Here is a 15,463-nt window from a genome sequence, read left to right on the forward strand (position 1 = left end):
AAACAGCTGCAGTCTCTCCTAGTTTGCCTCTCCTTCCTCTGAAAGAACCTTGCAGTCTTGATCATATTCTGAGGTTGTTTGGTCCCAGCCTCCCTTTGATTCTCTTGGATCCCTCTCCAAAATCTCATGGCCCCACAGAGACTCCCAAGAGAGGAGAGGAGGCCTGGCAGCCGGAGAAGAGGGGAGGAGGAGGGGGGCTTCCTTGCATCCGGCCCCCAAAGCTGCCTCCCTACAGAAGACCCTCCAGACCCCCATCCTTGGCTCCAAAATGGGGGCTCTTCCCCTCAGCCATCCTTCTCTCAGAGGAACCAAATTTGCCCCCCCCCCATCGCCATCTTGAGGCACCCATCTTCCCTTTCCTGCGAAGGAAACCCAGAAGGAGCCCTTCTTCTTCCTAAGCAGCCAACGGTCAAAGCCACCAGCCTTCTAGAACCCTATTCAGGCTCCAAGCCAACCGCCAGCCTTTCCCAGAATTCCACGCTCTCCCTCCTCCCAGCGGAGGAGACCGGGAGACGGAGCAATGGGTGCAAACGACAGGAGAAGAGAGTTTGTTCTCTTAAACTTGTAATTCCAGTTGTGTCCCTTTATGAGGGAGAATGGGATGATATTATTATTATTATTATTATTATTATTATTATTATTATTATTATTACCAACAACAATAATTATGGTAATTAGCTTCTTGTTTCCAAAACCACAGAGCCTTGTGAAATCTCAGACTGTGTTTATCACACAGAGGCTTTTGCAGCTCAGATCCGAAGCCACTGCGAGTCCAACGATGCGAATTCAGGCGACAACGTTTTGTGTTATCACACGCGATTCCTTTCTTCTTCTTTTTAAATAAAGTTTATTGAGTTTAAAATAAAACATACATACATACATCTTTCTAAAAACAACCGACAGTTACATTGACAAGGTATATGATATATCAATATTTGTATGTAGCCTTTTATCCTCAGAGGTTCAACAGTCAGTTCTTTGGCTTCTCCCATCTCATACCTTCTTCAGATCATCTACTTGCTCCTTTTATCTTTCTCACTCATCCAACTAATCACACTTTCCCGTGTCTCTTCCTCCTCGTTCATACATACTCTAACCTTCTTCACATACTTAATCTTCTCTCTTCTCTTTACGAATCTGCCTCTGAATCTACATCTTCTACACACTTTGCTAATCTATCAACTACTTCTTCTAACGTTCTCATCTTCTGCACTAAAAGACTTCCGCCTCCATTGATTTATAAAGCTTAGTCCTCTCTTGCAATCCACTTCTCTTCTGTCGGTTCAGTTGTCCATTTGAAGTATAAGTTCTAGAAGATGGTCTGTTTACTGATATGAAATGATAGAAATGGATAAACTCTCCTTTAGGATTAAAGAAGGCTCCTGGGAGACTGTTCCTAAGGACTGGTGCAAAGTCTTAGAACACATTAAGAAGAAATGGGGTGATATAATTATATGCTATTATCAGCTAGATCTTGGGATACTATGTTAGAGGTTAAAGAGATGATTACTTTTCTCTCTCTGAAAACATGCTGGAAGAAATCTATTGGTTTACTTTGTTGTTGGAACGCTTTACCCTTTACTATAATTCTGCATTTGGGGAAAATAGTTATTCTTCAAGACTGGGCAGCTCTTTCGATCTCCATTTCTTTGCATACAGGATCCTGGCGATAGAAACCATATACATTAAGGTTTTCTCATGTTTCTTATCCAGATTACCTTCAAACATCCCTAATAACGCCCTTCAGGGGTTAATGGAAGTAGGAACCTATAGCTTTGTTACATTTCCAGCATGTATTATTTGTATTTTTATGTATTTTAGCCAATTTTGCTGGTGCTAGATGCCATCTGAAATACATCTTGTACCAATGTTCCCTAAGGTTTTGGGCCGCTGTCAATTTAATGCTTTGATTCCATGCTTTTCCCCATTGATTGAAATTGATAGTGTGACCACAGTCTTTGCCCAATTTTATCATTGATTCCTTGATTATTTCTTGCTCTGAGTCCCAGATTAGCAACACCTTTTATATTTTACCATCAGACCTTTTTGATATCCTTTGATCAATAAAAGCTTTTCTAGCTCTGAACTATCATCTTTTTTCTCCCGTGATTTTAGGTCTTGCTGCGTTTTGGAGTATATTTGTTGATATTCAAACCAATTCAGGTTAAAACCTTGTAAGTTTAAATCTTTTTGTGTTTTAATTTCTATTTCTTCACCCTTAAACTTTAAGAGATCGTCATAAATAATCCAATTCCCTTCTCTCTCCATTTTCGTTCTGTAAATGGCTTCTAAGGCGAGGCCCATTTTGGGAATCCCATAACTATCCGACCTTTATACTTGTTCCAAATCTTAAACAACGCATGTCTAATACAAGGATTGTTAATCGAGGGATGTGCTTTTTCTTTGCCATATAAGAGAAAAGCATACCTTCCAAATTTAAGGCCTTCGCCTTCCAATTCTCATGATTCTTTATCCTGCAAATTAATCCAGTTTTTAATTAGCCTCATCATATAATTTAATATTTGGAACCATTAACCCTCCTCTTTCCTTTGCGTCTTGTAAGACATTTAGTTTTACTCCAGGGTTTTCCCTCCCAAATGAAGTTTGTTAAATCCTTTTGCCAATTCTTAAGCATTTTCTCTGGGATTATAATAGGGAGAGTTTGAAATAAAAAGAGGGTTTTAGGTACTATGTTCATTATAAAGGCAGCTTTCTTACCTAAGAAGATAACTGCAGTTTATTCCAATTATTAATTTCATTGTAATTGTTTTTCCACAGAGAGCCATAGTTATTCCCAAAGAGTTCATTTGTTTTATTTGAAATAATTAATCCTAAATATCTAATTTTTCCCTTAAACTTCAATTCCATTGAATCCGGTTACTTTGGACATTTGTTCTTTATTCATATTTTTCGTTAAAATCGCAGATTTTGGTAAATTCACTCTGAAACCACTAAAGTCTCCAATGTTTTTTAGAGCCTTGTTAAGCTTATCTGCATTATCTAAGGGCTCCTCTAGATCTATAAACAAATCATCCGCATAGGCTTTTATTTCATATGTATGTTTTTTAATTGTTACTCCCTTCAAATCAATATCCAATTTTACCTTCCTAATTAAGATCTCAATCACAACTAAGAAGAGAAGGGGAGATAAGGGGCATCCTTGACGCGTTCCCTTTTTAATTGGAAAGGAGGGGGTTTTCTCTCCGTTTCTTAAAATATTAGCCTTTTGATCCGAATACAATCTCTCTATCCATCTATGAAAACTATCTCCTATATTCATCGCCTCTAAGATTTTAAACATTGTGTTCCAGTTTACAGAATCGGATGCTTTTTGTAGGTCTAAAAGAAATAAACCTGGCTGCTTGCCATTATGTCTATGATAGTCCTCCAAAATATTCAAAGCATGCCGTCTTTTCTCTTTTAGTTGTCTTCCAGGGAGAAAACCTTTCTGATCTACATCAGTAATTTTACTTAAGATCTTTTAAAATCTTTTAGCCAAAATTGCTGTGTATATTTTGTAGTCGGAGTTTAATAATGAGAGAGGCCTATAATTAGCGGAGTCATCGTCTGCTTTGCCTTCTTTCACAATTAAGGTAACATTCGCTTCTTTCCATGTATCTGGTCTTTTACCAGTAAGAGCTTCTTTGGAAACTTGGCATAACTCTTCCTTAAATGCTTTATACAAATCTAAGGGAAAGCCATCTGGGGTTTTATGGGCTTTCCCTTCCTCTATGGCTTCTAAAATTTCATCCATAGTTATATCTGGCTCTAAGAAATTTCTTTGCTCTTCGTCTAGTTTCACTCTTTCTTCTATGTTACACCAATCGAGTAAGTTTTCCACCTTGAGATTTTCACTTCCGTATAAGTTTTTGAAGTATTCAAAGAAGGTCTGTTTAATATCCTCTTGTCTTGATAATATTTTCCCGTCTTTCTTGATTTTTAAAATTTAGTTTCTATTTCTCTTCTCTTTTAATTTAAGGGCGAACCATCTCCCTTCCTTCTTGGCATGATCAAAACAGTCTAATTGGGGGCTCCTTCCGTGGGGCTTCTGCAGTGATTCCAAAGTGACCCTCATTTTGGCGAAATCGCTAACAAGTGAATGCACAGAAATGGCTTCCAAACTCACTCCGATTCCACTCCGAATTGGTCTGGTGTGGAATGCAACTTTGCTTCTGCTCTGTTTCACCACCGCAAACCCCCCGGTTGCAAATTTCCCATGATGCAGCACTGCAATTCCCCCCATTTCCTTCCGGTGGTCCTTTCGTTTTCAGGGCAACCGAGGGGAGGGGGGAATGGGCAGCCAGTGGGAGCGGAGGAAGGTCCAGGTAAAGGGAAGAACAGTATATAAAACAAAAACATGAAACAAGATAGACAAGGTAACTGTTACATGGATTTGTAATTGGTTGACCGGCCGAACCCAGAGGTTGCTCAGCAATGGCTCCTTTTCATCCTGGAGAGAAGTGACCAGTGGGGTGTCCAGTGGGGTTCTGTCCGGAGCCCAGTGCTATTCAACATCTTTATCAATGACTTGGATGACAGAAATGGGGGCATACTTATCAAATTTGCAGATGACACCAAAGTAGGAGTAGTAGCTAATTCCCCAGAGGACAGGATCAAAATTCAAAAGGACCTGAATAGACCAGAAAGCTGGGCCAAAGTTAACAAAATGAAATTCAACATGAAGAAATGTAAGGTATTGCATTAAGGCCAGAAAAATGAAATGCACAGATATAGGATTATGGGGGACACCTTGATGAATGAAACTATGTGTGAAATGGATCTAGGAGTCCAAGAAGACCAAAAGTTGAACATGAGTCAACAGTGCGATGCAGCAGCTAAAAAGGCCAGTGCAATTTTAGGCTGCATCAATAGAAGTATAGTGTCTAGAAAAATCAAGGGAAGTAATAGTGCCACTCTATTGTGCTTTGGTCAGAGCCCACCTGAGGCCCTCACTCCTGGAACCTTCTTCCCCCGCGAGCAAGATCCATCACTTCTTTAACCAGCTTCAAAACGGAGTTGAAGACCATCCTGTTCAGGGCAGCGTTCCCAGGCATTGCATAATTGTCACTTGCTATTTGATGTTCTTTTGTTGTCTGTTTTATTGAATCATTTCCTGTATTGCTATGTATTTTATATGTATTATCCTACTAGAGAGGCCCCTTCCCCACCACCACTCCCTTTGTGTCGTGTCTTTTTAGATTGTAAGCCTGAGGGCAGGGAACCGTCCAATTATAAAGATTGTCTGTACAGCGCTGTGTAAATTTACAGCACTTTATAAATAAAGGTTAACAACAACAACAACAACAACAACAACAACAGTTCTGGGCACCACTATTCAAAAAGGATGTTGAGAAACTGAAGCGTGTCCAAAGGAAGGTGACTAAAATGGTGAAGGATTTGGAAACCAAAGATCACAATGGGACAGTCTCAATGCTTCAGGCAAGGAGCATCAGACTGAAGTCACAATGGGACAGTCTCAATGCTTAAGGCAAAGAGCATGAGACTGAAGTCACAATGGGACAGTCTCAATGCTTCAGGCAAGGAGCATCAGACTGAAGTCACAATGGGACAGTCTCAATGCTTAAGGCAAAGAGCATGAGACTGAAGTCACAATGGGACAGTCTCAATGCTTCAGGCAAAGAGCATCAGACTGAAGTCACAATGGGACAGTCTCAATGCTTAAGGCAAAGAGCATGAGACTGAAGTCACAATGGGACAGTCTCAATGCTTCAGGCAAGGAGCATCAGACTGAAGTCACAATGGGACAGTCTCAATGCTTCAGGCAAGGAGCATCAGACTGAAGTCACAATGGGACAGTCTCAATGCTTCAGGCAAGGAGCATCAGACTGAAGTCACAATGGGACAGTCTCAATGCTTCAGGCAAGGAGCATCAGACTGAAGTCACAATGGGACAGTCTCAATGCTTAAGGCAAAGAGCATCAGACTGAAGTCACAATAGGACAGTCTCAATGCTTCAGGTAAAGAGCATCAGACTGAAGTCACAAAGGGACAGTCTCAATGCTTCAGGCAAAGAGTATCAGACTGAAGTCACAATGGGACAGTCTCAATGCTTCAGGCAAGGAGCATCAGCTTCCCTCGGTTCGCGTCTGACATCTTTCTCCTCCGCATCTTTAACTTGGGCACCATCCACTTCATAAGGTCCTTTAATTCCTTTATGTCTTCCTCCATTCGATAAACGTCTACCTGGTGTTCTTCTGTCCTGGGGCAGCTATCAAGCGACTCCCCCACTGCCAGGTCCCAGGCTGTCACTCTGCCCCCCGACGGCCTTCCTTTCCCCAGTCTGGGGCCAGAAACCCAAATCCTCCAGTGGTGGCCTGGATGGTGTGAGCTTCAGGAGGTTTCCCAGTCTTGGGCATGGCTCCTAGTTCCTCTGAAGAAGGCACTGCTCCTCCACCACTGGGATCTCCAGAACCACCGGGTTCCCCAAGAACTCTTATTGTTCCTGGGTCTCCATTGGAGTTAAAACTGTGAGACCTGGAGTCAGTCCTGTGCTCAGAAAATAAAACTCATTTGAAACAAAAGAAGCTTTATTGATGAATCCAGGCAGAAACATCCATTAACACGGTTTTGCAAAGTCGAAGTCCAAAGGAACCTGCTGAACCCCTCCCTAAGCCAGACCCCAATTCCCAAGCTAAAGCAACACAAGCGGAGGTTGCATAGATCCCAAGGTTGTCTCTACTTCCCTTCCCTTCTCCCAGACAGCCTCACCTTGAAGAGCGGTGTTCCCAAGCCAGCTTCACTCCTCCTTGATAACCATCCTCCAGCTGCAACCCCAGCCCCTCTCCAAAAGCCCTCCTTCATCTAAAAGCCACTCCATCTGCCCTTCTATCATTTTCCATGATGTGCTTTCTATCACCCATCACTCTACACTACCTACTATGAACTACAACTCCTACTTTAATAAGCAAACCCTAATATTTTTACCCTTTATGACAGAACTCTTATACACTAGTCCTGACACGCAATGGGCCAGTCCCAATCCTTCAGGTATACAGCACCAGTCTGAAGTGACAATTCTCCTGTCTCAATCCTTCAGGCAAGGAGCATCAGCATAAAGGCACAATGGGCCAGTCTCAGTCTTTCAGGCAAGGAGCATCAGCGTGAAGTCATAATGAACCTGAGTTCAAATTGGGCCAGTCTGAATCCTTCAAGCAAGGAGCATTGGCCTGAGGTTGCAATGGGCCAGTCTAAATCCTTCACGTAAAAGAGCACCCCTCTGAAGTCACAGTACTACTATCTCAATTATTCAGGCAAAGAGCATCAGCCTGAGGTCACAATATGTCATGTATTCATGCATTTATTGATTTAGGGATTCATGCCATAAGGGTTATAGGTTTAGGTTTAAATTAGAGTTAAGACAGATGGGATTTATGGTGGGTTAAAATAATATGTTTGAATATGTGCTTTAATAGAAGATACTAGAAAGAGGTAGAGAGATCATGGCTAAAGAATGTGCTTCTTTGCTAGGATTGGAATGTGTGGGAATCACCCTTCTAACAGAGCCTTGAGTTTAAAAGACTGGTCTCTGGAAAAGGAGGAGGGAACATAGAGAGTCATTGGTGTTGTTATATTGTATTATGTTGTTATGGGTTTATGCTTATTATATTTTCATATGGTACCATATTAGATTGGGATTGATGGGGTTTCATATTAGATAGATAGATAGATAGATAGATAGATAGATAGATAGATATTGTTAAGCCATAATGTTAATTAAAACTGTTGTGTGGCTGAGCTCTGTGGTCCAAGGCCAGAGGTTCAGTGGTTGAGAAAAGGCACATGAGAACTTAATTGTCTTTAGAACAGCTGCCAAAATCTCAGATGGGAGGACACTGCGCAGGAAAGGGCTACCCAATTAATTGGCTTTATTGGTGAATGGGGTGGGGTTAATTGATATGGTTATAAAAGTGATATGTTTATACTTTCTTTCATTCCTGCCAAATAAAGTCCCTTCTATTGCATGTATCTTCTTCAATAAAAGCTGTTCTTTTTCAAAGTACTGCCTTTTGTGTTGCAAGAGGGGCTGCAATTAGGACCCTGACAGATATATCTCTCCCCTTCCATTCACCCTGCTTTCCCAAAAGACCTGGAGAGCATACCAAAACAACCACAGAACCTTTCCCTGCTCTTGTGTAATGCCAGGTCAGTCAAAAATAAAACACACATAGTCCATGATCTCCTATTGGATGAAGAGGCTGACCTGGCTTGTTTCATGGAGACCTGGCTGGGTGATGAGAGCTCAGCCACCTGGGATCAGGCCTTACCAGCCGGGTTCTCCATCAGTGAGAAGGTAAAGGGAGTGCCTTTGGTCCATAAAGACAATCTTGCTTTGGCCAGGATACGTATCCGTACGATGGACCAATCGAATGTATTTGCCTCAGCTTAAAGACTAGGGAAAGTCTGGGGATTGTGTTGATTTAATGTCCACCCCGTTCCTTAACATAAATACTCTCTGGAAAAGATAACATCAGAATTATCACAAACCAGGGAAAGAGTGACATTCCTGGAGGAAGAATATTAAAAATTGGGAAAAGAGATAGAGAGATTAACAGAAGAACATACTGAAGATACAGCAGAAAAAATTAAATTAGAGCAAAGATTTAGGGAGAGATATCTTGGAATAAGAGGTCTTCCTGAACAGAAGGACGAAGATCTACATAAAAGGATAATACCGGCCTTGGCTGAATTTATGGACCTAGATAATGAATCTTTTCTCCTTGAGGTGGACAAGATGTTAGAGTAAGCTCCTGGGTTGCAAAACAGAAGAGTCTGCCCAGAGATATTGTGATGTATTTTGTTAGGACTCAAATGAAAGAAGCAATTCTTCAACAACACTTTCATACAAGATTCAAAACCAAAGAAAGTGAACTTTTATTGTTGAAAGATATCTCTGGGAAACTGTTAAGGAAGAGGAAGGAGTATGGACCACTGACTAAGGTTTTGCGCAGCAATGGAATCTACTACAAATGGGAACTAACTCAGGGCCTATCTTTTACATTCAAGCAAAAAAGATACCAAATCAACTCGGTACAAAAAGAAAGACATTTTCTACATGAGAATGAAAAAGAACTTAATAAAGGGGACAGTCGGAAAGAAGAAAGAAACAACCCCAGAAAAGGAGAAGAGGATAAGGAGGAAGAGAGCTTAGAAGAAGAAACAGAAGAAGGAGAATTGCTTAGGAAACCAAACACAAGAAAGGACGATATAAATGGAGAATATGAGGATGAAACAGGAAAAGACGGACATCCTATCATTGAATGTTAAAGGAATTAACAGCCCAAAAAGACAAGGTAAACTTTTCCATTATTGAGGGAAACAGAGACAATGTAATTTGCCTTCAGGAAAATCCTATAAAGGAAGAGGATATAAGATTGTTGGAAAACGCCAAATTGGGGAAAGAATACATAGCAGCCTCAAAAAAGAGGGGAAAAGGTGTAGTGATGTATGTAAAGGATAAATGAGAATCTAAAGAGGTATTCTCAGACCCCAATGGATACTTGGTTGGTGTAGAAGTTACTTTACAAGACCAAAGGATCCTAATGGTGGGAGTTTATGTACCCTTAGGAAATAAAGGCCTGTTCTTTGAAAAATGGAAAAAACAAATGCCAGACTGTATGTGCGATAGGACCTTAATGATGGGAGATTTGGCCAGTGTCCGTGTGGCTGGGGCTCCAGGGTCCCTCAGTCCCTTCCTGCCTTCTTCCATATTACAGTGGATCCTTGTTATACGCTGGGCTTTGGTTCCAAGATCCCCTGTGTATAACAAAATCTGTGTATGCTCAAGTCCCATTAAGTATAATGACATAGCAAAATGGTGTCCCTAATAAAAAATGGAACATCAAGGTAAATTTATACTTTTTTGGAACATTTTCAAACCGTGTATGCTTAAATCCGTGTATAAAAATCCGTCTATAAGAAGGGCCGACTGTAACTGCAGGAGGAGCCTGTGAGGGTGGGGCAGGGGGAGGGGCCTTCCAGCTCCTCTGCCCCCATTGGCCAGAATGAAGAAGGGGAGGAGCTTCTGCCTCTCTATTTAGCTCTGTGCGCAGAAGAGTGAGTGAGGAGTAGAGAGTGAGAAGGGGTTAGAGAGAGACAAGGAGGAAGGAGAGAGACAAAGACAAGGAGGGAAGGAAGGAGGACAGTGGAGAGGGACAAGGCCTGGAAGCGGTAGGCTTCACTGCTGTGCTGAGGTCTCCAACTGCCAAGCGCTGAGTTGGAGGTGGCCATTTTGTGTTCCAGAGGCCATTTTGTGTTCCGGTGGCCATTTTGTGTTCCAGTGGCCATTTTGTGTTCCAGAGGCCATTTTGTGTTCCGGTGGCCATTTTGTGTTCCGGAGGCCATTTTGTGTTCCGGTGGCCATTTTGTGTTCCGGAGGCCATTTTGTGTTCCGGAGGCCATTTTGTGTTCCGGTGGCCATTTTGTGTTCCGGTGGCCATTTTGTGTTCCGGTGGCCATTTTGTGTTCCAGTGGCCATTTTGTGTTCCGGTGGCCATTTTGTGTGCTGCTTGTGATTGTGGGGAATAATGTTCCGGAACCTTCTCTGAGGCCTCTTCAGTTGAACAGAGGCTCCTCTTTCTCTTCTGAGGCTCCAGAGTCAGAAGGAGGCCAGGCTCCTTGGGCCAAAAGGAAGGAAGTGTGTCCCTTTGTGTGTCTTTTGTGTCTCTTTTCTGAGAGGGTTTTCTTATAACACACCTCTGCTCCTTCTGGGGAACTTGGGTTTTAAAAGGGGTCAGAAATGGGGAGGATAGGTTTAATACAAGCCTTATTATTATTCTTCACAAACATTGGGCTTTGGCTCCTAAGAGGAGGATTGTCCCCCCAAAAAGGCCAAAAGTGGCTCCTTTGGGAGGTTTTAAAAGTCTGTCTAGTTTTCTTATTGAGAGATTTTCAGGGAAGAAGGAAGGAGACATACCAGAATAACTCATATTACCAAGAATGAAACAAGACATGGGTGCTTCTACCCTTTTACAAGCAACTCTGGCTGTATCTGCACTGAAGAAATAATCCAGTTTGAAATCGCTTTAACTCTCCTGGCTCCATTTTGTGGAATCCTGGGATTTGTAGTTTGTTGTGGCATGAGAACTCTCTGGCAGAGAATGTAAAATCCCAGGATTCCATAGCACTGAGTGGTTAAACCGGTGTCAAAGTGCCTTATTTCTATAGTGCGGATGCAGCCTTCTTGGGAAAAGGGCTGATGATGGGGAAAAGCACAGGGGGACTCTGGAGGTTTCAGCAGATGATTCATTTATTTATGATGCACTCATTTCACATCTAGCTACAGGGACATAACCAGGGCCCTCTCCAATTCCCCATCCCCTAATCCCTCACCACTCTAAGAAGGCATGGAGTATCTGTTGTGTAGGGGAGCTGTAGTGAATCTATGCTAGGTCCAGGGGGCTTTGTTTGGTGCAGAGGGAGGAAGGGGATGCCCACCTCTGCATCGGCCCAAAGTAGGCATGTGTCACGTGTGTATCTCACCAGCAGGATGCTGTTCTCTGTGTCTTTGAGTGCTGCAGGGTTTCTTGCCAAGCCAATCCTAACCCTGGTCCCTTTTCTCAGGAACTCCATCTCAGCCTCTTTGGACACGGCTTTGGGCCTCTCTTGCTGGAAGTGACCAAGAACAGGGCCACCAGGACCCCCTGCCCTCCTGATGGCCAACACAGAGGCCAAGCGGAGGGAGTTGGGCTCCAACAGAAAGAGTCTGCCGAAGTACAACAGCTCTTTGGTGAGTCACTATCCTATTAGCTTCATCTGTGTCACTTCTGGGCCAATTTATGAAAGGAAGCAAATAATATACTGTCCGAGTTTGGCAGAGACAGTCCTGGTTAATCCTCTGTCACCCCACTTTTTCAGGGGCTTTTAAAAATTTCCTGGCTGCTCTCTCCTCCTCCCATTTCCCCCTTCTCAGCTCACTTCAGTTCCTAAGTGCAATTGAGTTTGCACTCCATCAATTCAAAAGTGGGGAGAGGAGAGGAAAAAGGAGACGGGATATGGCCCTTCCCAGGAGGCTGAAGCAAAAGCAAACTGCTGTGCCTTTCCTAGCTTGTGTGATCTTCCTCATAAACAACTTTGGCCATCTTTACTGCCTTCTGGGTTGCTTCTCCACATGTCTCTTGTTTTTCTCATCAATGAAATGTTGGGGGCTATGGGAGAATGTCTCTGGATATAAATTGGGGGTGGGCCCAGTGACCCTTAAGCCCAGAGTGCTCCCCAGAACTGCTTTATAAAAATGACATTTGCCTCCAAAATGTGGCAAGAAATGTCTAAATGCACCATAATTCTTTGGTGGCTAAATGTACTCTATGTGTTGGGATAGTCAGTATCCTAATCCATCATCAATATCCCAGCCATAGCCTAAATTATATTGTTTATTATATTTCATATTATATTGAAAAGATTCGAGACAAACTGGATCTCAAAGGCAGTAGCTTTTTTCTGGCTGACAGCATTTAAAGTTTATTTCCTGGACTGAATTCTAAAGAGATCAAATAATATTTGGATGCACCATGTGCTTTCCTCCCCTTTTGCTTAGTCACTCTCTGGATGAGGGCTATTTTCTGTTGCAGGTGACCTTTGCGGATGTAGCAGTATATTTCACTGAGGAGGAATGGAAACTGTTGACGAAGAAGCAGAGACTGATGTACAGTTCTGTAATGATGGAAAATTACGAGAATGTGGCCTCTGTGGGTAAGGAACCGGAATCCACTAGCATTATAGAATCATAGAGTTGGAATAGACCACAAGGGCCATCCAGTTCAACCCTCTTCTGCCATGCAGGAATACACATTCCAAGCACCATCCAGCCTCTGTTTAAAGACCTCCAAAGAAGAGGACTCCACCAAACTCTAAGGGAGTATATTCCACTGTCGAAGAGCTCTTACTGTTCCAAAGTTCCTCCTAATGTTTAGGTGGAACCTCTTTCTCTGTCGTTTGCATCCATTGTGGTGTCTCTTTTTCTCTGAAGCAGCAAAAGGCAAGCTTGCTCCATCCTCAATACAACCCCTTCCAATATTTGAACATGGATATCATATCCACTCTTAACTTTTTTTTTCTCCAGGGTAATCATACCTAGCTCTCTAAGCCACCCCTCATAGGGCTTCATGGTTTCCAGATCCTTCACCATTTTGGTTGCCCTCCTCTGGACATGTTCCAACCTGTCAACATCCTTTTTGAATTTCGGAGGCCAGAACTGTACACAGGATTATTCCAAGTAAGGCCTGACCAAAGCTGAATAGAGCGGCATTATTACTTCCCTTGATCTAGAAGCTATACTCGTATTGATGCAGCCTAGAATCACATTGGCCTTTTTAGCTGCCGCATTACACTGTTGGTCCAAGTTCAACTTGTGGTCTACTAGGAGTCCTAGATCCCTTTGAAGCATAGTTTAATTGTGATAGCAACATCCTGTAGAATATTTGAATTTGTAGTTTAGTGAGGCACTATTGCTTTCCACTTTATAAGGATTCTAAATACTGCATTGTAAAGTGCCAATTGTCAGAAGCAGGTTCTGTGGTTCATCCAGAATGGTATTAGGGTTTAGGGGGGATTGTTAGTAGTTTAAATGCTAGTAGTTTTAAGTAGTTACTAAGGATATTGGGGCCTAGAATGGCTTCAGGGAAGGGAAGCAGTTGTGGAGGCTATTAACTGCCTGGTCTGTGAACTCTGGGTGGCAGACATGCCCCTGGGGGGAGAGGCGCATGTGAACGGTGGAAGAAGAAGGCAAAAGGTACCTTGGCAGCCGGGCTGGTTAGGGGCTGAAGGGGAGGAAAAGGGAGGAGCGTGAAGGTAGTTAATGATGGAGGGAAAAGGTTTAGACACTTCAGAGACAGCTTAGACTTATTAATGGATCCTTTTGCCTGAGTTTCTCAATAAACCTTTTGGTGGAAGCAAAGAACTTTTTAATTCTGAAGCTAAGTTCTGGCCCCAGATATCTCACCAAAGCTAGGATTTTGTAGGAAGACAGCATGGAGATTACTAGTAATGCATTTCTCATTGAAATGGTAGCACATCTCTGAGTATTTTTCCTTTTTTGGCCCTCTTCCAGCCTTTTGAGGTTCTGCTTCACTTCCCAAAAGGGATGCAATGGGATACTGAGGCACAAAACTTTATTCCTATTTTAAGGCAATACAATGTGTGGTTGCCCCTGAGATCCCCTGGGGGCCAATGTGACGCCCCCAATCCCCAACAGTAGCCCATCCCTGTCTTAGAGATGTCTTAATACTGCTCCCTGGTGCTTGATCCTCACCAAAACAGAAGTCCAGGTCCCAGCCCCCTTGCTTTGCCTTTCCCAATGAGTAATTTGTATATGGATTATCCTGCCTTTCTCAACAAATGAGCTTCAAAGTGTCCCTTTTATGCATCACATAAATGGGTGTGTGTCTGTGATAGAGAGAAGGAGTGAATGTGAAAAACAGAAAGACAAGAAAGAGATGGTGAAGGTGAAATACTGAAGCAGTGCAGATGGGCAAGAGGGAAGGTTGGAAAGCAGAGGGGAAAAGGGAAGGGGATCAGGCTTAAGAGGGGGATGAAATGCACAGATATAGGACGGGGGACACCTGGCTGAATGAAACTACATGCGAAAGGGTTCTAGGAGTCCAAGTAAACCACAAGTTGAACATGAGTCAACAGTGTGATGCGGCAGCTAACAAGGCCAATGCGATTTTAGGTTGCATCAATAGAAGTATAATGCCTAGATCAAGGGAAGTAATAGTGCCATTCTATTCTGCTTTGGTCAGGCCTCACCTGGAATATTGTGTCCAGTTCTGGGCACCACAATTCAAATAGGATGTGGAGAAACTGGAGCATGTCCAAAGAAGGGCGACTAAAATGGTGCAGGATTTGGAAACTATGAGGAACGACTTGGGTAACTAGGGATGTTTAGCCTGGAGAAGAGAAGGTTAAGGGGTGATATGATAGCCCTGTTTAAATATTTGAAGGAATGTCAAGCTTGTTTTCTGCTGCTCCAGAGACTAGAACACGGAACAATGGATGCAAACTGCAGTAAAAGAGATTCCACTTCAACATTAGAAGGAACATCCTGACAGTAAGGTCTGTTCGACAATGGAACAAACTCCCTCTGAGATTTAGGTGGAGTCTCCTTTCTTAGAGATCTTCAAACAGAGGCTGGATGGCCATCTGTCAGGGATGCTTTGATTCCTACATGGCAGAATGTGGTTGGACTGGACGGCCCTTGTAGTCTCTTCCATCTCTATGATTCTAGGCCTCTGGGAGCCAGGAGGGGGAGGCAGGAGCAAAGCCAGGATCGCCTAGCTCTGTGCGGAGAGAAAGGGACCTCTGGGAAGGACCAGGAGAGGGGCCTTGGGGATTGGGAGGCAGCCACCAACCTCACAGATTATACTGATAATAATAATAAGTTTTATTTGTATTTACCTTCCTCTCTCAATGGAGTGAGGCAGTATTACAACCGTAAAATAGCCACAAA

This window comes from Sceloporus occidentalis, unplaced genomic scaffold (genome assembly GCF_023333645.1).
Source record: "Sceloporus occidentalis isolate IW3139 unplaced genomic scaffold, rSceOcc1.0.p SCAF_39, whole genome shotgun sequence".
Lineage (NCBI taxonomy): Eukaryota > Metazoa > Chordata > Lepidosauria > Squamata > Phrynosomatidae > Sceloporus > Sceloporus occidentalis.